Source organism: Myxine glutinosa, chromosome 1 (assembly GCF_964187855.1).
Source record: "Myxine glutinosa chromosome 1, kmMyxGlut1.1, whole genome shotgun sequence".
Taxonomy (NCBI): domain Eukaryota; kingdom Metazoa; phylum Chordata; class Myxini; order Myxiniformes; family Myxinidae; genus Myxine; species Myxine glutinosa.
Window position 1 is genome coordinate 357,311,983 of NC_136261.1, and position 26,380 is coordinate 357,338,362.

Consider the following 26,380-nt stretch of genomic DNA (forward strand, 5'->3'; position numbering starts at 1 on the left):
CCCAGTGCCTCATATGCTTGAAGACTTTGGCTGTCCTAAAAGAGTACAACGTGCGCCGCCACTGGGAGACAGAGCACCGCTCGTCAAACTTCGCGTCGGTGTCTGCCACCGAAAGGAAGGACGCCATGGTTAGACTATCAGGCAACTTGGAGAAACAAACTTCACTCTTCCGCAAGCAGAATACTGAGGCCGAAAAGGTGACGCGCGCCAGTTATGAAGTCTCCCGCATCCTTGCTCGCCGAATGAAGCCATTCGCGGATGGGGACTTCATCAAGGAATGCCTCCTCGCTGTAGTGGACTCCGTCTGTCCAGAGCAGCGTTCCGCCTTTGAGAACGTGAGCCTTTCGTCCCGCACCGTTCGTCGCCGCATCGAGGATATGTCGGAAAACGTGCACGACTCACTCAAAACACGCAGCTCAAATTTCGTCGCCTTTTCCCTCGCTCTGGATGAGAGCACCGACACAAAGGACACGGCCCAGCTGTCCGTTTTCATCCGTGGCGTCACCGCTGACTTTCAAGTGTGTGAGGAATTCCTCCAGCTTGTCCCGCTGCGCGACACCACCACTGGGAAAGACATCTGCGACGCCGTGCTTCTGTGTGTTGATCAGCACTCCCTGGACCTCTCCCGTCTTGTGTGTGTGACGACCGACGGTGCCCCGGCGATGGTTGGTGAGAAGAAGGGCGCCGCTTCGCTGCTAGTGCGTCACTGTGCAGCCGCCGGATACACTCAGCCCATTAACAAGATGCACTGCATCATCCACCAAGAGTCCCTGTGCGCTAAGTCTGCCAACCTCGTTGGTGTCATGTCTGTCGTGGTGAAGGTCGTCAACTCCATCCTCTCCCGCAGCCTTAACCATCGTCAGTTCCAGGCACTGATGGACGAGGTGAACGTGCACTACAACGACCTGCTCTACTTCTGTGAGGTACGCTGGCTGAGTCGTGGGGCCATGCTGTCTCGGGTGTGCGACCTACAGCAGGAGATTGCCACCTTTCTATGTCAGAAGAACCTTCCCCACGCTGATCAATTCTCTGATCCGCGGTGGCTAGCTCGCCTGGCCCTGCTCACGGACATCACGGCGCACCTGAACACCCTCAACATAAAGCTGCAAGGCAAAGACATTCTCGTGACAGACATGTACGCGCACATCACTGCCTTCGAGGTTAAACTGCGCTTGTGGGAGGCTCAATTGGCTTCTGGTCAGTTTGTGCATTTTCCTCGCCTTGCTGCATGTGCCCCTGACGATGTGGACCTGGGCACTTGCGTTAGTGTCGTCAACTCTCTACGTGAGGAATTTGCTTCCCGTTTTGCAGGAGTCAGGGTGCTGGCTGCGGACTTCAAGCTTTTCACTGCTCCCTTTGACTTCCCCGTGGAAGACGCCCCTGCCTCCTTACAGATGGAGTTGGTGGAGCTGCAGTGCAACGATGAAATGAAGGCGAAGTTCCGCACCTCTTCTCCATTGTCCTTCTTCCGCGACACCGTTCTCCCTTCTAACAATTTTCAAAAATACATTGCCCATGTCCAACGCATTGTGGCCATGTTCGGCAGCACCTACTGCTGTGAACAGCTCTTCTCGAAAATGAAGTACACGAAGTCTCACCTTCGCTCCCAACTCTCGGACCGCCACCTCAATGACATTCTTCTGTTGTCTACCTCAACCATCGAGCCAGACATGGAAATACTTCTTCATGGCAAACAGCACCAGCAGTCTCATTGATTTGTAGAGTGTTCAATGCAATTTTTGTACAATCTATTCATGTAAACAAAATATAGTAATTCTGAGATTTCGTTTTTCACTCCGGCCCGCGATCTCCTTCCAAAAGTCTCATCTGGCCCTCACTCTGAAAAGGTTGCCCGCCCCTGCTCTAGACCAACGAGCCAATACGTTGTTGGTTTATTAGGATCTGTTCTGTTCTGTGTTATAGCTCTCCCACAAGCCGAGACTTTGGACAAAAAGTTTTTGCTTTTGCATAAGCCCAAAAATTCACTGAACACTTCTGCCTCAACCTAATGCAATTTCTCTTCAGATCATTCCAAGGGTTTGGCAGGTCTCCACCAAATCAAGAAGGTATAAAAGTTCAATCAAAGGGCTTGTCCGGGATTTGAACCCGGGACCTCTCGCACCCTAAGCGAGAATCGTACCTCTAGACCAACGAAACAACCTGATTATATGTGTTAGGCTCTGTTCTCTTCAGTGTCACAGCTCTTTCAGGAGCATGAAATTTGGACAAAGAGTTCATGCTTTTGCAAAAGCCCATCAATGATCAAAACACGACGACCTCAAACACAACAGAAGTCACCCTCAAATCCTTCCACTGCTTCTCAAGCTCTCCATCAAACAAAGAAAGGAAGTTCAAAAGATTAATTTTGAGGACTCATCCAGGGTGATGAAGCCGCGACCTCTCCACCCAAAGCAAGAATCATAACTCTGGTCCAACGAGCCAATACATTGTTGGTTTAATTAGGATCTGTTCTGTTCTGTGTTGTCGGTCTTCCGCGCTCCGAGGCCTTGCATGAAGAGTTTTCCTTTTCCAAAAACCCATCAATGAACGAAACAAACTACCTCAAATTCAACATAACACATCCTCAGATCCTTCCACTGATTCTCAAACCCTTCAACAAACAACGTTTCAAAGATTAATCATCAGGGCTCGCCTGGGATTTTAACCCAGGACCTCTCGCACCCGAAGCTAGAATCATACCTCCAGACCAACGAACCATCCTTGTTGTTGGTGTTAGGCTCTGTTCTCTTCTGTGCTATATCATTTCCAGGACCATCAAAATAGGACCAAGAGTTTTTGGCTTTGCAGCAGCCCATCAATACACTGAACTTGACTGCCTCAAACCACCATGATTCACCCTCAGATCCTTCCACTGCTTCTCAAGCTCTCCAACAAACAAACAAAGAAGTATAAAAGATTAATTTTGAGGACTCATCCAGGATGATGAGGCCACTATCTCTCACACCCAAAGGAAGAATCATAACTCTGGACCAACGAGCCAATACATTGTTGGTTTATTAGGGTCTGTTCTGTTCTGTGTTGTAGGTCTTCCACGCTCCGAGGCCTTGCATAAAGAGTTTTCCTTTTCCAAAAACCCATCAATGAACGAAACAAACTACCCCAAATTCAACATAACGCATCCTCAGATCCTTCCACTGATTCTCAAACCCTCCAACAAACAATGTTTAAAAGACGAATCATCAGGGCACCTCTGGGATTTTAAACCAGGACCTATCACACCCGAAGCAAAAACATACCTCGGCACCAACGAGCCAATACGTTGTTGTTTATTAGGGTCTGTTCTGTTCTGTGTTATAGCTCTCCCACAAGCCGAGACTTTGGATAAAGAGTTTTTGCTTTTGCAAAAGCCGGTCAATCATCCAAACATGCTGACCTCAAACACAACAGAAGTCACCCTCAGATCCTTCCACTGCTTCTCAAGCTCTCCAACAAACAAAGAAAGAAGTATAAAAGATGAATTATGAGGACTCATCCAGGATAATGAGGCCGCGATCTCTCACACCCAAAGGAAGAATCATAACTCTGGACCAACGAGTCAATACATTGATGGTTTATTAGGGTCTGTTCTGTTCTGTGTTGTAGGTCTTCCACGCTACGAGGCCTTGCATAAAGAGTTTTCCTTTTCCAAAAACCCATCAATGAACGAAACAAACTACCTCAAATTCAACATAACGCATCCTCAGATCCTTCCACTGATTCTCAAACCCTCCAACAAACAATGTTTAAAAGACGAATCATCAGGGCACCTCTGGGATTTTAACCCAGGACCTATCACACCCGAAGCAAAAAACATACCTCCAGACCAACGAGCCAATACGTTGTTGGTTTATTAGGGTCTGTTCTGTTCTGTGTTATAGCTCTCCCACAAGCCGAGACTTTGGACAAAATTTTTTGCTTTTGCATAAGCCCAAAAATTCGCTGAACACTTCTGCCTCAACTTAATGCAATATCCCTTCAGATAATTCCAAGGCTTTGGCAGGTCGCCACGAAATCATGAAGGATGCTTTGGCAGGTGTACCATGAAATCAAGAGGGTATAGAGGTTCAATCAAAGGGCTTGTCCAGGATTTGAACCCGGGACCTCTCACACCCTAAGTGAGAATCATACCTCTAGACCAACAAACCAACCTTATTATATGTGTTAGGCTCTGTTCTCTTCTGTGTCACAGCTCTTTCAGGAACATGAAATTTGGACAAAGAGTTCATGCTTTTGCAAAAGCCCATCAATGATCAAAACACGACGACCTCAAACACAACAGAAGTCACCCTCAAATCCTTCCACTGCTTCTCAAGCTCTCCATCAAACAAAGAAGGGAAGTTCAAAAGATTAATTTTGAGGACTCATTCCAGGGTGATGAAGCCACGACCTCTCCATCCAAAGCAAGAATCATAACTCTGTTCCAACGAGCCAATACATTGTTGGTTTATTAGGATCTGTTCTGTTCTGTGTTGTCGGTCTTCCGCGCTCCAAGGCCTTGCATAAAGAGTTTTCCTTTTCCAAAAACCCATCAATGAATGAAACAAACTACCTCAAATTCAACATAACGCATCCTCAGATCCTTCCACTTATTACTTCCACTGATTCCTCCACTGATACTTCCACTGATACTTCCACTGATTCTTCCACTGATTCTTCCACTGATTCTCAATCCCTTCAACAAACAACGTTTCAAAGATGAATCACCAGGACTCGTCTGGGATTTTAACCCAGGACCTCTCGCACCCGAAGCTAGAATCATACCTCCAGACCAACGAACCATCCTTGTTGTTGGTGTTAGGCTCTGTTCTCTTCTGTGCTATATCATTTCCAGGACCATCAAAATAGGACCAAGAGTTTTTGGCTTTGCAGCAGCCCATCAATACACTGAACTTGACTGCCTCAAACCACCACGATTCACCCTCAGATCCTTCCACTGCTTCTCAAGCTCTCCAACAAACAAAGAAAGAAGTATAAAAGATTAATTTTGAGGACTCATCCAGGATGATGAGGCCGCAATCTCTCACACCCAAAGGAAGAATCATAACTCTGGACCAACGAGCCAATACATTGTTGGTTTATTAGGGTCTGTTCTGTTCTGTGTTGTAGGTCTTCCACGCTCCGAGGCCTTGCATTAAGAGTTTTCCTTTTCCAAAAACCCATCAATGAACGAAACAAACTACCTCAAATTCAACATAACGCATCCTCAGATCCTTCCACTGATTCTCAAACCCTCCAACAAACAATGTTTAAAAGACGAATCATCAGGGCACCTCTGGGATTTTAACCCAGGACCTATCACACCCGAAGCAAAAAACATACCTCTAGACCAACGAGCCAATACGTTGTTGGTTTATTAGGGTCTGTTCTGTTCTGTGTTATAGCTCTCCCACAAGCCGAGACTTTGGACAAAAAGTTTTTGCTTTTGCATAAGCCCAAAAATTCACTGAACACTTCTGCCTCAACCTAATGCAATTTCTCTTCAGATCATTCCAAGGGTTTGGCAGGTCTCGACCAAATCAAGAAGGTATAAAAGTTCAATCAAAGGGCTCGTCCGGGATTTGAACCCGGGACCTCTCGCACCCGAAGCGAGAATCATACCTCTAGACCAACGAACCAACCTTATCATATGTGTTAGGCTCTGTTCTCTTCTGTGTCACAGCTCTTTCAGGAGCATGAAATTTGGACAAAGAGTTCATGCTTTTGCAAAAGCCCATCAATGATCAAAACACGACGACCTCAAACACAACAGAAGTCACCCTCAAATCCTTCCACTGCTTCTCAAGCTCTCCATCAAACAAAGAAAGGAAGTTCAAAAGATTAATTTTGAGGACTCATCCAGGGTGATGAAGCCGCGACCTCTCCACCCAAAGCAAGAATCATAACTCTGGTCCAACGAGCCAATACATTGTTGGTTTAATTAGGATCTGTTCTGTTCTGTGTTGTCGGTCTTCCACGCTCCGAGGCCTTGCATAAAGAGTTTTGCTTTTCCAAAAACCCATCAATGAACGAAACAAGCTACCTCAAATTCAACATAACACATCCTCAGATCCTTCCACTGATTCTCAAACCCTTCAACAAACAACGTTTCAAAGATGAATCATCAGGGCTCGTCTGGGATTTTAACCCAGGACCTCTCGCACCCGAAGCTAGAATCATAGCTCCAGACCAACGAACCATCCTTGTTGTTGGTGTTAGGCTCTGTTCTCTTCTGTGCTATATCATTTCCAGGACCATCAAAATAGGACCAAGAGTTTTTGGCTTTGCAGCAGCCCATCAATACACTGAACTTGACTGCCTCAAACCACCATGATTCACCCTCAGATCCTTCCACTGCTTCTCAAGCTCTCCAACAAACAATGTTTAAAAAACGATTCATCAGGGCACCTCTGGGATTTTAACCCAGGACCTATCACACCCGAAGCAAAAAACATACCTCGAGACCAACAAGCCAATAGGTTGTTGGTTTATTAGGGTCTGTTCTGTTCTGTGTTATAGCTCTCCCACAAGCCGAGACTTTGGATAAAAAGTTTTTGCTTTCGCAAAAGCCCAACAATTCACTGAACACTTCTGCCTCAACCTAATGCAATTTCCCTTCAGATCATTCCAAGGCTTTTGCAGGTCTCCACGAAATCATGAAGGATGCTTTGGCAGGTGTCCATGAAATCAAGAAGGTAGAAAAGTTCAATCAAAGGGCTCGTCCCGGATTTCAACCCGGGACCTCTCGCATCCGAAACAAAAATAGAGTCTAGAGTCTAGACTCTAGACCAACGAACCAACCTTATTGTATTGTAGTTTTGAAACTCTGTTTCTTCTGTGTTTGAGCTGTTTCAGGAGCATGAAATTTGGACAAAGACCTTTTTGCTTTTGCAAAAGCCGGTCAATCATCTAAACACGCTGACCTCAAACACAACATAAGTCACCCTCAGATCCTTCCACTGCTTCTCAAGCTCTCCAACAAACAAACAAAGAAGTATGAAAGATTAATTTTGTGGACTCATCCAGGACCCAAAGGAAGAATCATAACTCTGGACCAACGAGCCAATACATTGTTGGTTTATTAGGGTCTGTTCTGTTCTGTGTTGTAGGTCTTCTACGCTACGAGGCCTTGCATAAAGAGTTTTCCTTTTCAAAAACCCATCAATGAACGAAACAAACTACCCCAAATTCAACATAACGCATCCTCAGATCCTTCCCCTGATTCTCAAACCCTCCAACAAACAATTTTTAAAAGACGAATCATCAGGGCACCTCTGGGATTTTAACCCAGGACCTATCACACCCAAAGTAAAATACATACCTCTAGACCAACGAGCCAATACGTTGTTGGTTTATTAGGGTCTGTTCTGTTCTGTGTTATAGCTCTCCCACAAGCCGAGACTTTGGAAAAAAAGTTTTTGATTTTGCATAAGCCCAAAAATTCACTGAACACTTCTTCCTCAACCTAATGCAATTTCTCTTCAGATCATTCCAAGGCTTTGGCAGGACTCCACCAATTCAAGAAGATATAAAAGTTCAATAAAATGGCTTGTTTGGGATTTGAACCCGTGACCTCTTGGACCCTAAGTGAGAATCATACCTCTAGACCAACGAACCAACCTTATTATATATGTTAGGCTCTGTTCTCTTCTGTGTCACAGCTCTTTCAGGAGCATGAAATTTGGACAAAGAGTTTTTGCTTTTGCAAAAGCCGGTCAATCATCCAAACACGCTGACCTCAAACACAACATAAGTCACCCTCACATCCTTCCACTGCTTCTCAAGCTCTCCAACAAACAAAGAAAGAAGTATAAAAGATTAATTTTGAGGACTCATCCAGGATGATGAGGCCGCGATCTCTCACACCCAAAGGAAGAATCATAACTCTGGACCAACGAGCCAATACATTGTTGGTTTATTAGGGTCTGTTCTGTTCTGTGTTGTAGGTCTTCCACGCTACGAGGCCTTGCATGAAGAGTTTTCCTTTTCCAAAAACCCATCATTGAACGAAACAAACTACCCCAAATTTAACATAACGCATCCTCAGATCCTTCCACTGATTCTCAAACCCTCCAACAAACAATGTTTAAAAGACGAATCATCAGGGCACCTCTGGGATTTTAACCCAGGACCTATCACACCCGAAGCAAAAACATACCTCTAGACCAACGAGCCAATACTTTGTTGGTTTATTAGGGTCTGTTCGGTTCTGTGTTATAGCTCTCCCACAAGCCGAGACTTTGGATAAAGAGTTTTTGCTTTTGCAAAAGCCGGTCAATCATCTAAACACGCTGACCTCAAACACAACAGAAGTCACCCTCAGATCCTTCCACTGCTTCTCAAGCTCTCCAACAAACAAAGAAGAAGTATAAAAGATGAATTATGAGGACTCATCCAGGATAATGAGGCCACGATCTCTCACACCCAAAGGAAGAATCATAACACTGGACCAACGAGTCAATACATTGATGGTTTATTAGGGTCTGTTCTGTTCTGTGTTGTAGGTCTTCCACGCTACGAGGCCTTGCATAAAGAGTTTTCCTTTTCCAAAAACCCATCAATGAACGAAACAAACAACCTCAAATTCAACATAACGCATCCTCAGATCCTTCCACTGATTCTCAAACCCTCCAACAAACAATGTTTAAAAGACGAATCATCAGGGCACCTCTGGGATTTTAACCCAGGACCTATCACACCCGAAGCAAAAAACATACCTCCAGACCAACGAGCCAATACGTTGTTGGTTTATTAGGGTCTGTTCTGTTCTGTGTTATAGCTCTCCCACAAGCTGAGACTTTGGACAAAAAGTTTTTGCTTTTGCATAAGCCCAAAATTCACTGAACACTTCTGCCTCAACCTAATGCAATTTCTCTTCACATCATTCCAAGGCTTTGGCACATCTACACCAAATCAAGAAGATATAGAGGTTCAATCAAAGGCCTCGTCCAGGATTTAACCCAGGACCTCTCGCACCCTAAGTGAGAATCATACCTCTAGAGCAACGAACCAAACTTATTATATGTGTTAGGCTCTGTTCTCTTCTGTGTCACAGCTCTTTCAGGAGCATGAAATTTGGACAAAGAGTTCATGCTTTTCCAAAAGCCCATCAATGATCAAGACACGACGACCTCAAACACAACAGAAGTCACCCTCAAATCCTTCCACTGCTTCTCAAGCTCTCCATCAAACAAAGAAAGGAAGTTCAAAAGATTAACTTTGAGGACTCATCCAGGGTGATGAAGCCGCGAACTCTCCGCCCAAAGCAAGAATCATAGCTCTGGTCCAACGAGCCAATACATTGTTGGTTTAATTAGGATCTGTTCTGTTCTGTGTTGGCGGTCTTCCGTGCTCCGAGGCCTTGCATAAAGAGTTTTCCTTTTCCAAAAACCCATCAATGAACGAAACAAACTACCTCAAATTCAACATAACACATCCTCAGATCCTTCCACTGATTCTCAAACCCTTCAACAAACAACGTTTCAAAGATGAATCATCAGGGCTCGTCTGGGATTTTAACCCAGGACCTCTCGCACCCGAAGCTAGAATCATACCTCCAGACCAACGAACCATCCTTGTTGTTGGTGTTAGGCTCTGTTCTCTTCTGTGCTATATCATTTCCAGGACCATCAAAATAGGACCAAGAGTTTTTGGCTTTGCAGCAGCCCATCAATACACTGAACTTGACTGCCTCAAACCACCATGATTCACCCTCAGATCCTTCCACTGCTTCTCAAGCTCTCCAACAAACAAAGAAAGAAGTATAAAAGATTAATTTTGAGGACTCATCCAGGATGATGAGGCCGCGATCTCTCACACCCAAAGGAAGAAACATAACTCTGGACCAACGAGCCAATACATTGTTGGTTTATTAGGGTCTGTTCTGTTCTGTGTTGTAGGTCTTCCACGCTCCGAGGCCTTGCATAAAGAGTTTTCCTTTTCCAAAAACCCATCAATGAACGAAACAAACTACCTCAAATTCAACATAACGCATCCTCAGATCCTTCCACTGATTCTCAAGCTCTCCAACAAACAAATAAAGAAGTATAAAAGATTAATTTTGAGGACTCATCCAGGATAATGAGGCCGCGATCTCTCACACCCAAAGGAAGAATCATAACTCTGGACCAACGAGTCAATACATTGATGGTTTATTAGGGTCTGTTCTGTTCTGTGTTGTAGGTCTTCCACGCTACGAGGCCTTGCATAAAGAGTTTTCCTTTTCCAAAAACCCATCAATGAATGAAACAAACTACCTCAAATTCAACATAACGCATCCTCAGATCCTTCCACTGATTCTCAAACCCTCCAACAAACAATGTTTAAAAGACGAATCATCAGGGCACCTCTGGGATTTTAACCCAGGACCTATCGCACCCGAAGCAAAAACCATACCTCTAGACCAACGAGCCAATACGTTGTTGGTTTATTAGGGTCTGTTCTGTTCTGTATTATAGCTCTCCCACAAGCCGAGACTTTGGACAAAAAGTTTTTGCTTTTGCATAAGCCCAAAAATTCACTGAACACTTCTGCCTCAACCTAATGCAATTTCTCTTCAGATCATTCTAAGGGTTTGGCAGGTCTTCACCAAATCAAGAAGGTATAAAAGTTCAATCAAAGGGCTCATCCGGGATTTGAACCCGGGACCTCTCGCACCCTAAGCGAGAATCATACCTCTAGACCAACGAACCAACCTGATTATATGTGTTAGGCTCTGTTCTCTTCTGTCACAGCTCTTTCAGGAGCATGAAATTTGGACAAAGAGTTCATGCTTTTGCAAAAGCCCATCAATGATCAAAACACGACGACCTCAAACACAACAGAAGTCACCCTCAAATCCTTCCACTGCTTCTCAAGCTCTCCATCAAACAAAGAAAGGAAGTTCAAAAGATTAATTTTGAGGACTCATCCAGGGTGATGAAGCCGCGACCTCTCCACCCAAAGCAAGAATCATAACTCTGGTCCAACGAGCCAATACATTGTTGGTTTAATTAGGATCTGTTCTGTTCTGTGTTGTCGGTCTTCCACGCTCCGAGGCCTTGCATAAAGAGTTTTCCTTTTCCAAAAACCCATCAATGAACGAAACAAACTACCTCAAATTCAACATAACACATCCTCAGATCCTTCCACTGATTCTCAAACCCTTCAACAAACAACGTTTCAAAGATTAATCATCAGGGCTCGTCTGGGATTTTAACCCAAGACCTCTCGCACCCGAAGCTAGAATCATACCTCCAGACCAACGAACCATCCTTGTTGTTGGTGTTAGGCTCTGTTCTCTTCTGTGCTATATCATTTCCAGGACCATCAAAATAGGACCAAGAGTTTTTGGCTTTGCAGCAGCCCATCAATACACTGAACTTGACTGCCTCAAACCACCATGATTCACCCTCAGATCTTTCCACTGCTTCTCAAGCTCTCCAACAAACAAAGAAAGAAGTATAAAAGATTAATTTTGAGGACTCATCCAGGATGATGAGGCCGCGATCTCTCACACCCAAAGGAAGAATCATAACTCTGGACCAACGAGCCAATACATTGTTGGTTTATTAGGGTCTGTTCTGTTCTGTGTTGTAGGTCTTCCACGCTCCGAGGCCTTGCATAAAGAGTTTTCCTTTTCCAAAAACCCATCAATGAACGAAACAAACTACCTCAAATTCAACATAACGCATCCTCAGATCCTTCCACTGATTCTCAAGCTCTCCAACAAACAAACAAAGAAGTATAAAAGATTAATTTTGAGGACTCATCCAGGATAATGAGGCCGCGATCTCTCACACCCAAAGGAAGAATCATAACTCTGGACCAACGAGTCAATACATTGATGGTTTATTAGGGTCTGTTCTGTTCTGTGTTGTAGGTCTTCCATGCTACGAGGCCTTGCATAAAGAGTTTTCCTTTTCCAAAAACACATCAATGAATGAAACAAACGACCTCAAATTCAACATAACGCATCCTCAGATCCTTCCACTGGTTCTCAAACCCTCCAACAAACAATGTTTAAAAGACGAATCATCAGGGCACCTCTGGGATTTTAACCCAGGACCGAAGCAAAAAACATACCTCTAGACCAACGAGCCAATACGTTGTTGGTTTATTAGGGTCTGTTCTGTTCTGTGTTATAGCTCTCCCACAAGCCGAGACTTTGGACAAAATGTTTTTGCTTTTGCATAAGCCCAAAGATTCACTGAACACTTCTGCCTCAACCTAATGCAATTTCTCTTCAGATCATTCCAAGGGTTTGTCAGGTCTCCACCAAATCAAGAAGATATAGAAGTTCAATCAAAGGGCTTGTACCGGGATTTGAACCCAGGACCTCTTGCATCCTAAGCGAGAATCATACCTCTGGACCAACGAACCAACCTTATTATATATGTTATCCTCTGTTCTCTTCTGTGTCACAGCTCTTTCAGGAGCATGAAATTTGGACAAAGAGTTTTTGCTTTTGCAAAAGCCGGTCAATCATCTAAACACGCTGACCTCAAACACAACATAAGTCACCCTCACATCCTTCCACTGCTTCTCAAGCTCTCCAACAAACAAACAAAGAAGTATAAAAGATTAATTTTGAGGACTCATCCAGGATGATGAGGCCGCGATCTCTCACACCCAAAGGAAGAATCATAACTCTGGACCAACGAGCCAATACATTGTTGGTTTATTAGGGTCTGTTCTGTTCTGTGTTGTAGGTCTTCCACGCTACGAGGCCTTGCATGAAGAGTTTTCCTTTTCCAAAAACCCATCAATGAACGAAACAAACTACCCCAAATTCAACATAACGCATCCTCAGATCCTTCCACTGATTCTCAAACCCTCAAACAAACAATGTTTAAAAGACGAATCATCAGGGCATCTCTGGGATTTTAACCCAGGACCTATCACACCCGAAGCAAAAACATACCTCTAGACCAACGAGCCAATACTTTGTTGGTTTATTAGGGTCTGTTCTGTTCTGTGTTATAGCTCTCCCACAAGCCGAGACTTTGGAAAAAGAGTTTTTGCTTTTGCAAAAGCCGGTCAATCATCCAAACACGCTGACCTCAAACACAACAGAAGTCACCCTCAGATCCTTCCACTGCTTCTCAAGCTCTCCAACAAACAAAGAAGAAGTATAAAAGATGAATTATGAAGACTCAACCAGGATAATGAGGCCGCGATCTCTCACACCCAAAGGAAGAATCATAACACTGGACCAACGAGTCAATACATTGATGGTTTATTAGGGTCTGTTCTGTTCTGTGTTGTAGGTCTTCCACGCTACGAGGCCTTGCATAAAGAGTTTTCCTTTTCCAAAAACCCATCAATGAACGAAACAAACAACCTCAAATTCAACATAACGCATCCTCAGATCCTTCCACTGATTCTCAAACCCTCCAACAAACAATGTTTAAAAGACGAATCATCAGGGCACCTCTGGGATTTTAACCCAGGACCTATCACACCCGAAGCAAAAAACATACCTCCAGACCAACGAGCCAATACGTTGTTGGTTTATTAGGGTCTGTTCTGTTCTGTGTTATAGCTCTCCCACAAGCTGAGACTTTGGACAAAAAGTTTTTGCTTTTGCATAAGCCCAAAATTCACTGAACACTTCTGCCTCAACCTAATGCAATTTCTCTTCACATCATTCCAAGGCTTTGGCAGATCTACACCAAATCAAGAAGATATAGAGGTTCAATCAAAGGCCTCGTCCAGGATTTAACCCAGGACCTCTCGCACCCTAAGTGAGATTCATACCTCTAGAGTCTAGACCAACGAACCAATCTTATTATATGTGTTAGGCTCTGTTCTCTTCTGTGTCACAGCTCTTTCAGGAGCATGAAATTTGGACAAAGAGTTCATGCTTTTCCAAAAGCCCATCAATGATCAAGACACGACGACCTCAAACACAACAGAAGTCACCCTCAAATCCTTCCACTGCTTCTCAAGCTCTCCATCAAACAAAGAAAGGAAGTTCAAAAGATTAACTTTGAGGACTCATCCAGGGTGATGAAGCCGCGACCTCTCCACCCAAAGCAAGAATCATAACTCTGGTCCAACGAGCCAATACATTGTTGGTTTAATTAGGATCTGTTCTGTTCTGTGTTGTCAGTCTTCCGTGCTCCGAGGCCTTGCATAAAGAGTTTTCCTTTTCCAAAAACCCATCAATGAACGAAACAAACTACCTCAAATTCAACATAACACATCCTCAGATCCTTCCACTGATTCTCAAACCCTTCAACAAACAACGTTTCAAAGATGAATCATCAGGGCTCGTCTGGGATTTTAACCCAGGACCTCTCGCACCCGAAGCTAGAATCATACCTCCAGACCAACGAACCATCCTTGTTGTTGGTGTTAGGCTCTGTTCTCTTCAGTGCTATATCATTTCCAGGACCATCAAAATAGGACCAAGAGTTTTTGGCTTTGCAGCAGCCCATCAATACACTGAACTTGACTGCCTCAAACCACCATGATTCACCCTCAGATCCTTCCACTGCTTCTCAAGCTCTCCAACAAACAAAGAAAGAAGTATAAAAGATTAATTTTGAGGACTCATCCAGGATGATGAGGCCGCGATCTCTCACACCCAAAGGAAGAAACATAACTCTGGACCAACGAGCCAATACATTGTTGGTTTATTAGGGTCTGTTCTGTTCTGTGTTGTAGGTCTTCCACGCTCCGAGGCCTTGCATAAAGAGTTTTCCTTTTCCAAAAACCCATCAAGGAACGAAACAAGCTACCTCAAATTCAACATAACACATCCCCAGATCCTTCCACTGATTCTCAAACCCTTCAACAAACAACGTTTCAAAGATGAATCATCAGGGCTCGTCTGGGATTTTAACCCAGGACCTCTCGCACCCGAAGCTAAAATCATACCTCCAGACCAACGAACCATCCTTGTTGTTGGTGTTAGGCTCTGTTCTCTTCTGTGCTATATCATTTCCAGGACCATCAAAATAGGACCAAGAGTTTTTGGCTTTGCAGCAGCCCATCAATACACTGAACTTGACTGCCTCAAACCACCATGATTCACCCTCAGATCCTTCCACTGCTTCTCAAGCTCTCCAACAAACAAAGAAAGAAGTATAAAAGATTAATTTTGAGGACTCATCCAGGATGATGAGGCCGCGATCTCTCCACCCAAAGGAAGAATCATAACTCTGGACCAACGAGCCAATACATTGTTGGTTTATTAGGGTCTGTTCTGTTCTGTGTTGTAGGTCTTCCACGCTCCAAAGCCTTGCATAAAGAGTTTTTCCTTTTCCAAAAACCCATCAATGAACGAAACAAACTACCTCAAATTCAACATAACGCATCCTCAGATCCTTCCACTGATTCTCAAACCCTCCAACAAACAATGTTTAAAAAACGATTCATCAGGACACCTCAGGGATTTTAACCCAGGACCTATCACACCCGAAGCAAAAAACATACCTCGAGACCAACGAGCCAGTAGGTTGTTGGTTTATTAGGGTCTGTTCTGTTCTGTGTTATAGCTTTCCCACAAGCCGAGACTTTGGATAAAAAGTTTTTGCTTTTGCAAAAGCCCAAAAATTCACTGAACACTTCTGCCTCAACCTAATGCAATTTCCCTTCAGATCATTCCAAGGCTTTGGCAGGTCTCCACCAATTCAAGAAGATATAAAAGTTCAATCAAAGGGCTTGTCTGGGATTTGAACCCATAACCTCTCACACCCTAAGCGAGAATCATATCTCAAAACCAACGAACCAACCTTATTACATGTGTTAGGCTCTGTTCTCTTCTGTGTCACAGCTCTTTCAGGAGCATGAAATTTAGACAAAGAGTTTTTGCTTTTCCAAAAGCCGGTCAATCATCTAAACACGCTGACCTCAAACACAACAGAAGTCACCCTCAGATCCTTCCACTGCTTCTCAAGCTCTCCAACAAACAAAGAAAGAAGTATAAAAGATGAATTATGAGGACTCAGCCAGGATAATGAGGCCACGATCTCTCACACCCAAAGGAAGAATCAAAACACTGGACCAACGAGTCAATACATTGATGGTTTATTAGGGTCTGTTCTGTTCTGTGTTGTAGGTCTTCCACGTTACGAGGCCTTGCATAAAGAGTTTTCCTTTTCCAAAAACCCATCAATGAACGAAACAAACCACCTCAAATTCAACATAACGCATCCTCAGATCCCTCCACTGATTCTCAAACCCTCCAACAAACAATGTTTAAAAGACGAATCATCAGGGCACCTCTGGGATTTTAACCCAGGACCTATCACACCCGAAGCAAAAAACATACCTCTAGACCAACGAGCCAATACGTTATTGGTTTATTATGGTCTCTTCTGTTCTGTGTTATAGCTCTCCCACAAGCCGAGACTTTGGACAAAAAGTTTTTGCTTTTGCATAAGCCCAAAAATTCGCTGAACACTTCTGCCTCAACCTAATGCAATTTCCCTTCAGATCATTCCAAGGATTTGGCAGGTCGCCACGAAATCATGAAGGATGCTTTGGCAGGTGTCCATGAAATCAAGAAGGTATAAAAGTTCAATCAAAGGGCTCGTCCCGGATTTGAACCCGGGACCTCTCGCATCCGAAGCAAAAATAGAGTCGAGACTCTAGAGCTAGACCAACAAACCAACCTTATTGCAATGTAGTTTTGAAACTCTGTTTCTTCGGTGTTTGAGCTGTTTCAGGAGCATGAAATTTGGACAAAGAGTTTTTGCTTTTGCAAAAGCCGGTCAATCATCTAAACAGGCTGACCTCAAACACAACATAAGTCACCCTCACATCCTTCCACTGCTTCTCAAGCTCTCCAACAAACAAACAAACAAGTATGAAAGATTAATTTTGTGGACTCATCCAGGATGATGAGGCCGCGATCTCTCACACCCAAAGGAAGAATCATAACTCTGGACCAACGAGCCAATACATTGTTGGTTTATTAGGGTCTGTTCTGTTCTGTGTTGTAGGTCTTCCACGCTACGAGGCCTTGCATAAAGAGTTTTCCTTTTCAAAAACCCATCAATGAACGAAACAAACTACCCCAAATTCAACATAACGCATCCTCAGATCCTTCCACTGATTCTCAAACCCTCCAACAAACAATGTTTAAAAGACGAATCATCAGGACACCTCTGGGATTTTAAACCAGGACCCATCACACCCGAAGCAAAAACATACCTCTAGACCAACGGGCCAATAGGTTGTTGGTTTATTAGGGTCTGTTCTGTTCTGTGTTATAGCTCTCCCACAAGCCGAGACTTTGGACAAAAAGTTTTTGCTTTTGCATGAGCCCAAAAATTCACTGAACAGTTCTGCCTCTACCTAATGCAATTTCTCTTCAGATCATTCCAAGGCTTTGGCAGGTCTCCACCAAATCAAGAAGGTATAAAAGTTCAATCAAAGGGCTCGTCCGGGATTTGAACCCGGGACCTCTCGCACCCTAAGCGAGAATCATACCTCTAGACCAACGAACCAACCCTATTATATGTGTTAGGCTCTGTTCACTTCTGTGTCACAGCTCTTTCAGGAGCATGAAATTTGGACAAAGAGTTCATGCTTTTGCAAAAGCCCATCAATGATCAAAACACGACGACTTCAAACACAACAGAAGTCACCCTCAAATCCTTCCACTGCTTCTCAAGCTCTCCATCAAACAAAGAAAGGAAGTTCAAAAGATTAATTTTGAGGACTCATCCAGGGTGATGAAGCCGCTACCTCTCAATCCAAAGCAAGAATCATAACTCTGGTCCAACGAGCCAATACATTGTTAGTTTATTAGGATCTGTTCTGTTCTGTGTTGTCGGTCTTCCGCGCTCCAAGGCCTTGCATAAAGAGTTTTCCTTTTCCAAAAACCCATCAATGAACGAAACAAACTACCTCAAATTCAACATAACACATCCTCAGATCCTTCCACTGATTCTCAAACCCTTCAACAAACAACGTTTCAAAGATGAATCATCAGGGCTCGTCTGGTGATTTTAACCCAGGACCTCTCGCACCCGAAGCTAGAATCATACCTCCAGACCAACGAACCATCCTTGTTGTTGGTGTTAGGCTCTGTTCTCTTCTGTGCTATATCATTTCCAGGACCATCAAAATAGGACCAAGAGTTTTTGGCTTTGCAGCAGCCCATCAATACACTGAACTTGACTGCCTCAAACCACCATGATTCACCCTCAGATCCTTCCACTGCTTCTCAAGCTCTCCAACAAACAAAGAAAGAAGTATAAAAGATTAATTTTGAGGACTCATCCAGGATGATGAGGCCGCGATCTCTCACACCCAAAGGAAGAATCATAACTCTGGACCAACGAGCCAATACATTGTTGGTTTATTAGGGTCTGTTCTGTTCTGTGTTGTAGGTCTTCCACGCTCCGAGGCCTTGCATAAAGAGTTTTCCTTTTCCAAAAACCCATCAATGAACGAAACAAACTACCTCAAATTCAACATAACGCATCCTCAGATCCTTCCACTGATTCTCAAACCCTCCAACAAACAATGTTTAAAAAACGATTCATCAGGGCACCTTTGGGATTTTAACCCAGGACCTATCACACCCGAAGCAAAAAACATACCTCGAGACCAACGAGCCAAAAGGTTGTTGGTTTATTAGGGTCTGTTCTGTTCTGTGTTATACAACAAGAACAGACCCTAATTAAAGGAAGATGGAAAAGATATATGGAAATACTGTTGAATGCAGAGAATGAATGGGATGGCAACATAGAGAGTAACCCAGTTTTAGGACCGGCAGAGAAGATAACTGAGAAGGAAGTTGAGGAAGCGATAAAAGCAATGAAGAGTGGAAAAGCGGGAGGGCCGACGGGAGTTGTGGGAGATATGTTGAAGGCAGCAGGAAGTTGGGGTGTGAAGAGAATGACAGAGATCTGTAATCTGGTGGTGAAAGAAGGCCGCATTCCAGTGGATTGGGAACTGAGTACCCTCGTCCCTCTATACAAGGGGAAAGGTGACCGTCTGGAGTGTGGCTCGCACCGAGCGATAAAGTTATTGGAGCATGGAATGAAGGTATTGGAAAGGGTGTTGGAAAGGAGGATAAGGAAGAAAGTGAAGATCGACGAAATGCAGTTTGGATTTATGCCAGGAAGAGGAACGACAGATGCGCTTTTCATTGTGAGGCAGTTGCAGGAGAAGTACATGGATAAGAGGAAGAAGTTGTTTTTTGGGTTTGTTGATCTGGAGAAAGCATTCGATAAGGTTCCACACAAAGTATTGACATGGGCATTGAGGAAGTTAGGAGTGGAGGAATGGTTGATCAGAGTAGTGATGGCAATGTACAAAAGAGCATGCACAGCTGTAAGGACGAAGGACGGGAACAGTGGTGAGTTTGAGGTGAAGGTGGGAGTGCATCAGGGGTCGGTACTAAGTCCACTATTATTTGTAGCTGTGATGGAGGTGCTGGCTCACAACGTAAAGGAGGGTTTACCGTGGGAGTTGTTGTATGCAGGTGATCTGGTGTTGATTGCGGAAAGTATGGATGGACTGAAGGAAAAGATGAACAAGTGGAAGGAATGTATGGAGACAAAAGGTCTGAAGGTGAATATCGGAAAGACAAAGGTGATGGCAAGTGGTAAAGCATGTGGTGAGGTGGAAAGAACTGGGAAGTGGCCGTGTGCTGTGTGCAGGAAGGGTGTCGGAGTGAACTCCATTCAATGTACAATGTGTGCTGAGTGGGTTCATCAAAAATGTAGTGGTCTGAGAGGGTCATTTACCAGTGTGGCAGCTACATTCAAATGTAAGGCGTGTGCCGAGGGAGCTGCAGATGGAGGAAATGTTGAGTTGGATCTTGGAGACGGCGTGAAGCTGGAAGGTGTGAAAACATTTTGCTACCTCGGAGACATGCTGAATGGAGAAGGTGGATCAGACTCGGCAACGGTTGCTCGAGTGAGATGTGCATGGAAGAAGTTTCGGGAACTGAGTGGCATGCTGATGAGGAGGAGAGTGTCGCTGAAGCTGAAGGGAAAGGTGTGTCAGGGAATAAATATTCATATTAACAATATTGCTAGAATATATATATATCAATGTAATCTTGTTTAAAGTGGATATGTTTTACTTTACGAATGAGTAAAGTGCATAGAACTAACAGATGGGCAAGAGAGTTAATTTAAGGAAACAGAATGTGTAATGCACTGGGACTGCCATCTGTGTCTATCAATTTAGCCTGTGTTCCATAGATGGAACACAGGCTGCAAATTCTTCCTCAGCAGGTCAGAGTATTTGACCTCTTGAACAGAAATAAGTACAAGCTAGCCAAGAGAGCCAAATAAGGTTTTGGGAAAAAGGGACACCCTGCATGCTCTGTAACATCAAAGGGTTTTGGGGCTTTAAAACCAAGAGAAAGTTGCATTGGGAGCAGAGAGAACTGGGAGAGTGAACTGAAGAGGAGTGATAACTGAAGACCAGTTGAACTGATCAACCAACTGGAGATTGTCAACAACTGAACGAGCTTCAAAAGACCTACAGACCGAGCTTCAACCAAGACCTACCAAACGAGCTTCAACAAAGACGAACAAAGACTCATTAAAGATCTCGGCTTAGTATACAACAATTCTCAAGTATACAACAAATTCTGAAAAGTGAATAAAACCTTGATTTTGCTAAACCGAGTCTCTTGAAGTTTTAGTAACATACAGTACCAGAAATTGTTAATAATTCTCCAAGAAGTGGTGGCCCGTAGGGACTCAACTGCCCAGGTAAACAAAGGTAAGCTTTTGTTTGTTATCTGTGTAGTCTGATGTTAATGTGCGCAAATAGTTCAGTGTTTGAGTTTTGTGTGTTTGTTGATGTGTGGAAGGAAAAACACGAGGCCTTTAACAGGTTTCAGAAAGCATGACGATTTTTTCTCTTTTTCTTCCAAAATTTATGTATACGCATTTTCAGGGATGGTGCCATGGATCGTCACAAAGATCCACTAAAGCCTTTTGTCTTTAGAAAAGGTGCTGTGCTTTCATGAAGGACCACTGATATGGTATATACTGTAATTATTGTACGATTTTTAATTTCAGAAGTCATGACGAAAAAATTTTTTTTTTTTAAATAATGATAAATTTTTTTATTTTTTTTTCTCTGTAATTTGAAATTTTTTTCGGTACATTCTACAAGTGCAAAGAGCCACTAACGTATCCCGGGACGTTAGCGAAAAAGGGTGCTGCATTCGTCCAGTCATGAAAATATTTGATTTTATGCGTTATTTCAGTTCAATGGTCTGTGTTACATATCTCCTCATTCCTTTTGTATGATGATTCGAATTTGCTGGGTTCCTACGGTTGAGACTTATATAATATTTTTCCTGTGGTGAGCCTCGTTTTTGATGTGGTCACGAGGGATGAGTCGATATGCTCTCGTACGAGTTGGACAGCGTTTTTCAAGCGATTTTTAATGCGATTAAAAGTGATTTTTAAAGCGATTTTACAGTAAAAAAGCGATTTTATACAGCATCTGTACAGTAAGCCAAATAATGGTAAAATCGACTGGCTCGATTTTAAGTCATAAAAAATTCCATTGTGGCACAAATATGGGTTTTTGTACCTTCATAAGAGTTAATTCAAAGCGGTTTGGACGCACGTCTGCATTTTATGCACATTTATGTGTGTGATTGGCCAAATGTGCTCTTATGAACACAAGAAATTGTAATCTTATGAATTATGATGTTCTGACAGGGATGACTTGATGAAGTGCACCATCAATTCATTTTTCCCATGTAGGACAGTAATGTAATTTTTAATTTCTAATGTAATGTTTGTAATGCAACGTAATTTAAAAAAAATAAATAAATAAAGTTTTCCATGTCATCTCCAAGTAAGACTTGCACACACTGATGCCAGTAATTGTATCCTGCCAGTGGAATGCGTGCAGGCAGGTTGCCCATGGCAACCGTTTGGTGTTGCATCCCGTCCCGTCCACTTCTACATATGGGATCCGAAGCGATTTTAATGTAACCTCTTTCACCTTTTCTTGCCCTACACCCCCCAACCTTCCCTCGCCCTTTCCCCCTCCCTCCTTCTGCCCCCCCCCTATCCAAACCCCCCATTTTTTCTTCCCTTCTGTATCCCTTCCCCCTTCCTTTTTTTCTCTCCAAACTTACTTTTACCTGTATATTTACATCCTGAGTAGAGAAAAAATATATATATATTTTTAGGATTTTTTATGGCGGTGGCCATCTTGGACCACAGCTAAAAATCCTTCAATCAAGATGAAATTTAATGAGAGCCAATCCCATGCTACTGTGATCCAGAATCTCTAAAAAAAATAATAGAACCATCGAATGTACCTTTGATCATTTTATATTTCATCTGTCTTTTAAGATTTTAAAAAGGGAATTTATTGATATAAGATACTATGACATTTGACAAGGCAATTAAATGGAGGGAAACCAATGATGAAATATATTGTGATCTGTTTATACATGAATGAATTTACATGTACATGAATTTGTTGACCCCAACCCAATCCTAACCCTAACTTCATTCTACCATTATCCACCCCCTCCAAATCATGTTATATTACTGATTGTATGAGGCATGTATAGGATCGTTGATTGTATGGGATTGAATGGGATTGCATATCCCATATGGATCCCATGTTGATTTAGCATATCACCTCATTATGTGGCTTTATGTGTTTTTGTGTGTGTGGGTATGTGTTTTTCATTCTCATTTTTTAAATTTCTCCCTCTCCCTAAAAAAAAATATGGCCCCATAGTGTTAAAGTGATGAGTGCCATGATACGACACAGTTGAAATGGTTAAAATAATACACAGATGAGTGTATGATTTGCACTGAAGGTTGAGAGGGACAATAGTATCCATCATATAACCTTTCACAGCCTTGTAAGGGAGAATAAGTGCAGCCAATCATACACAGTTATTTTTAGAAAAATACAATGAGTGTCGTATTTCGCACAGTATTAATACCCCTAAGGGTGCCCCGCCCCACCCCTCCCCCAGCCTCATTCCTCCCTTGGCATTCTGCCACTTCTCCTCCTCCCTTCCCCACCCTTTTCCTCCCCTCTTTCCTCCTCCTTTCCTCCTATTTTGTTTCACTTTTACCTGTTTCCCTTTTCATAGTTCTTATTGTTTTCTCTCATTGTTGATGATGTTGATGAGATTCATGTTTGTCATATTTTGATTATTGATGTTCATTCTCAAATTTTTTAATGATAACTGTTTCGTTGTTGATTATACCACGTGGATGTATTGATACAGGTAATGCTTGTCTTCTGCAATGGATGATTATGGTAGGATTATGAATTTCTATTCACTGGTACACATTTCAGGAATCTTACACCATTTTAATTGTCAAGAACTTTGAGTGTCTTTCAAAGTGAGACATAGTGGGTGACACATGACATGACATGTGACATCACATGACGTGTGACATGTGACACGTGTGACATGTGCGACATTGCCCAATGAACTGGTTCATATCTGTCTGATCAATTTGGTTGATTGTCTCACAAATGAAGGGTTGAGTTGCCTTCAGTGGTTGTTAAACTTTAATTTGTGATATGATGACCACACAGGATTGAAAAAATATGTCAGATATGATCCAGAGGCAGAACGGTGATTTGTCAACTGACGGCAGATATGGGTCAAACGGTGACGACCGATGCTCATATTCCCCGTCAGTGGATGGAACTGTTTTGGCAACATTGGGAAAAGGTTTAGGTATAAAGTAATGTTGATCCCATATCATAGTTCAGTATCAGACATTGGTTTCAATTCGGTATCAGACTGATAAATGTGAATTTGGATATTATCATTTATATTATTTTATTATATATTATTATTAGAATTTTATTGATGAATATTGATAAATTGATTGAAATTGCATAATTGAATTGATTCTGATTCTGATCCGATTGATCTGATTGATTTTGATCTGATTAATTTAATCTGATCTGATTTTATTTAAATTTAATTTAAACAAGTCAATTGATGGATGAATAAAAAGTGCGGTCTCAAGAAAGAAGCTTTGAGACATTTGCAAAACATCAATGTGCAGACAACCTGGGACGATGAGCGAGGTGGTGAGTCTAGTGGTTATTTGTTATATTATGTGGTTATTTTGTTTGACCCCCCCTTAACAGGACTTACTGATCCAGACTCATCTGCAACACTGATCAGTGAGATTGGGGTGTGGGAAAAGCCACAGGGCAGGGGGACTTTCTGGAAATCACCTGAAGTCATCAAGTGGACAGGTGGAGAGATACTTCCTGGAAGACCACAGAGTAGAGCTTATCGGAATAAGCTAGACAACAACGCATTCAACGCTACTTTGTATAAAGTGGAACAAACGTCTGCGATTTTTGCAGTACACACAGTTGATAGTGGATACAGGTGTAGTCCGATGTGTAGTCCTTGTAGCTATTTGATATATTGAGTAAGTATAGAGTGTTACTCACACACAGGCAAAATGGGAAGTGGATTCTGCAAGATTAAACAAGGTCAATTGGATTTGAGTCAAAGAGGTGCTTGTATCAGCTCCATGTATCAGAAATATGGGGCAGAATCACTTAAAGATGTGGAATCCTGGCATGAATGGAGAAAAGGACGAATAAGGGAATTCCCACAGGATGGCACTTTTGATAGAAACGTATTGGCAACACTCAGAAAAGAATTGGAAGCAAGAGGGCGACAGAAGTTCAAAGTGGATTGGCAACCATTTTATTACTGGGACGCTGAATCTAGGGACAGGGAGACCAAAGCAAAGATGGTGGGCTTGAAGAAAGAGGTGAAACAGATACAGCATAGGTTGTGTAAGGTAACAAATCAGATGCCTCTTCGAGTCAGCAATGGAGAGCAATCCCAACCCAAATTGTATCCAGAAGCCAGATCATATGAGACAAATGAACTGGAAGACGAAACTCCTCCACCTTATCGGAGAAATATTGTATATCAGCCACAGGTAGTGCCTGTACCTGTACCTGCCGAAGGACCAGAACAGAGTGCAGCGATTGGTTCTAGTCAACAGAGGACAGGTGAAAGAAGTGACCCATTTGAGGTAACTACCCAAGAGGGTGCAATTGGGGCACAGGAACCGACTCAAAGTGGGCAAACGATGCAACCAGCTGCTATACCTTTATCATGCTCTCCATTTCACCATACAAGGAGTAAGGGTCGTGTGATAAATGCCAATCAATCTAACGATCAATGTGATTGGCTAATGAATGATCAACAGTTGACTCTCTCACAAGGAGGGTTTGAGCAATGTGGTGTTATGAATTTTCCTCAGCGGCAATTTCCAGGGGCAAATCAGCAACAACCAGATCTGATGTATAGACCATGGCAGGTACATCAATTGAAGGCATTGCAGAGTAGTATGCCCTCTATCAAAACAGATCCACTTCAATTTGCGGAGGAACTGCGGTTAATTGTGGAAACTCAGTTGCCCACTGCATGAGACATGGAAATACTTTTGAAGTGGTTAATTCCTAATACCACCACTTTGAGGAACTTAATGCGTGAGGCCAACTGGGTAAATACGGAAGATGGACAGGTAGACATGCCCACGGATGCTAGAACGGCACAGATCAATAAATTGATAGAGGCCATAAAAAAAAATTGCCACCAGTGACGGATTGGAACAAAGTGGTTACATGCAAGCAGAAAACAGGCGAAGATGCTAGCGATTATTTGGACAGATTGCGAGATGTTTTCCGACTATATTCAGGAATAGACCGGGCACAAATTGAAAATGCCTTAAAACCCCTTTTTATTAATGGTCTGTTGCCCAAATTGAAGAGTGAAGTGGAAAGACAATGTATTGCTTGGGAAGGCAAGCCAATGCAAGAAATATTGAATTACGCCTTGCATCATCAGCGGATTCAAGCCAGAAATAGTGCTGTAAATGCCGAGAAATTGATGCAATTACAGACTCAAGCCCTGATGACTACGAATCAACGCAATAGGTTTTCTGGGCAACAACGCAACAATGCAGTAGGAGATAACCAGGGAGTGGGGTGGCAACTCAGGGATCTGGAGAGGCAGCCCAGCGATACAAGTGAACAGGTGGACAAATCAGGCAATGACAGAAACCGATGTTTTAAGTGTGGAAATATGGGACACTGGAAACGACGTTGTCCATATTCAAATAGGAAGACTAGTTCACAGGACGAACCAAGATCAAGGGTACCAGTGCTTACCGGTACCTCAGATAACGATTAGGCTTTCATTGCTGCAGATCCCAAATGACGACAGGCCCCAACAGATTAAATCATAAGACCAACATGAATAATTGTTCATGCTTCTTGTCTCAAAAATTTTTTCGGAGCAAGAATGAATTTTACTTTTGCTTATTAGCGAATTAATAATTAATTGATTAAATGCCAAAATTGGATTTTTTTGGAACATGAATTAAACGATCCAGACTTAGAGTTCATTCTGGAAGCCTCATATTTGCCAATTATAAATGTGGTTTTAGGGAGC

General features: G+C 42.9%; 3 non-coding genes across 3 annotated transcripts; all 3 read right to left on the reverse strand.

Moving 5' to 3' along the window:
* Positions 1-5,543: 5,543 nt before the first annotated feature.
* Positions 5,544-5,615, reverse strand: TRNAP-CGG (transfer RNA proline (anticodon CGG)). Its single transcript has one exon. It is a non-coding gene; the product is annotated as a tRNA-Pro (tRNA).
* A 4,980-nt stretch (positions 5,616-10,595) lies between these two features.
* TRNAP-AGG (transfer RNA proline (anticodon AGG)) lies at positions 10,596-10,667 on the reverse strand. The gene has a single exon. It is a non-coding gene; the product is annotated as a tRNA-Pro (tRNA).
* Positions 10,668-17,342: 6,675 nt separating this feature from the next.
* On the reverse strand, positions 17,343-17,414 carry TRNAP-CGG (transfer RNA proline (anticodon CGG)). Its single transcript has one exon. It is a non-coding gene; the product is annotated as a tRNA-Pro (tRNA).
* Between the last annotated feature and the right edge of the window lie 8,966 nt (positions 17,415-26,380).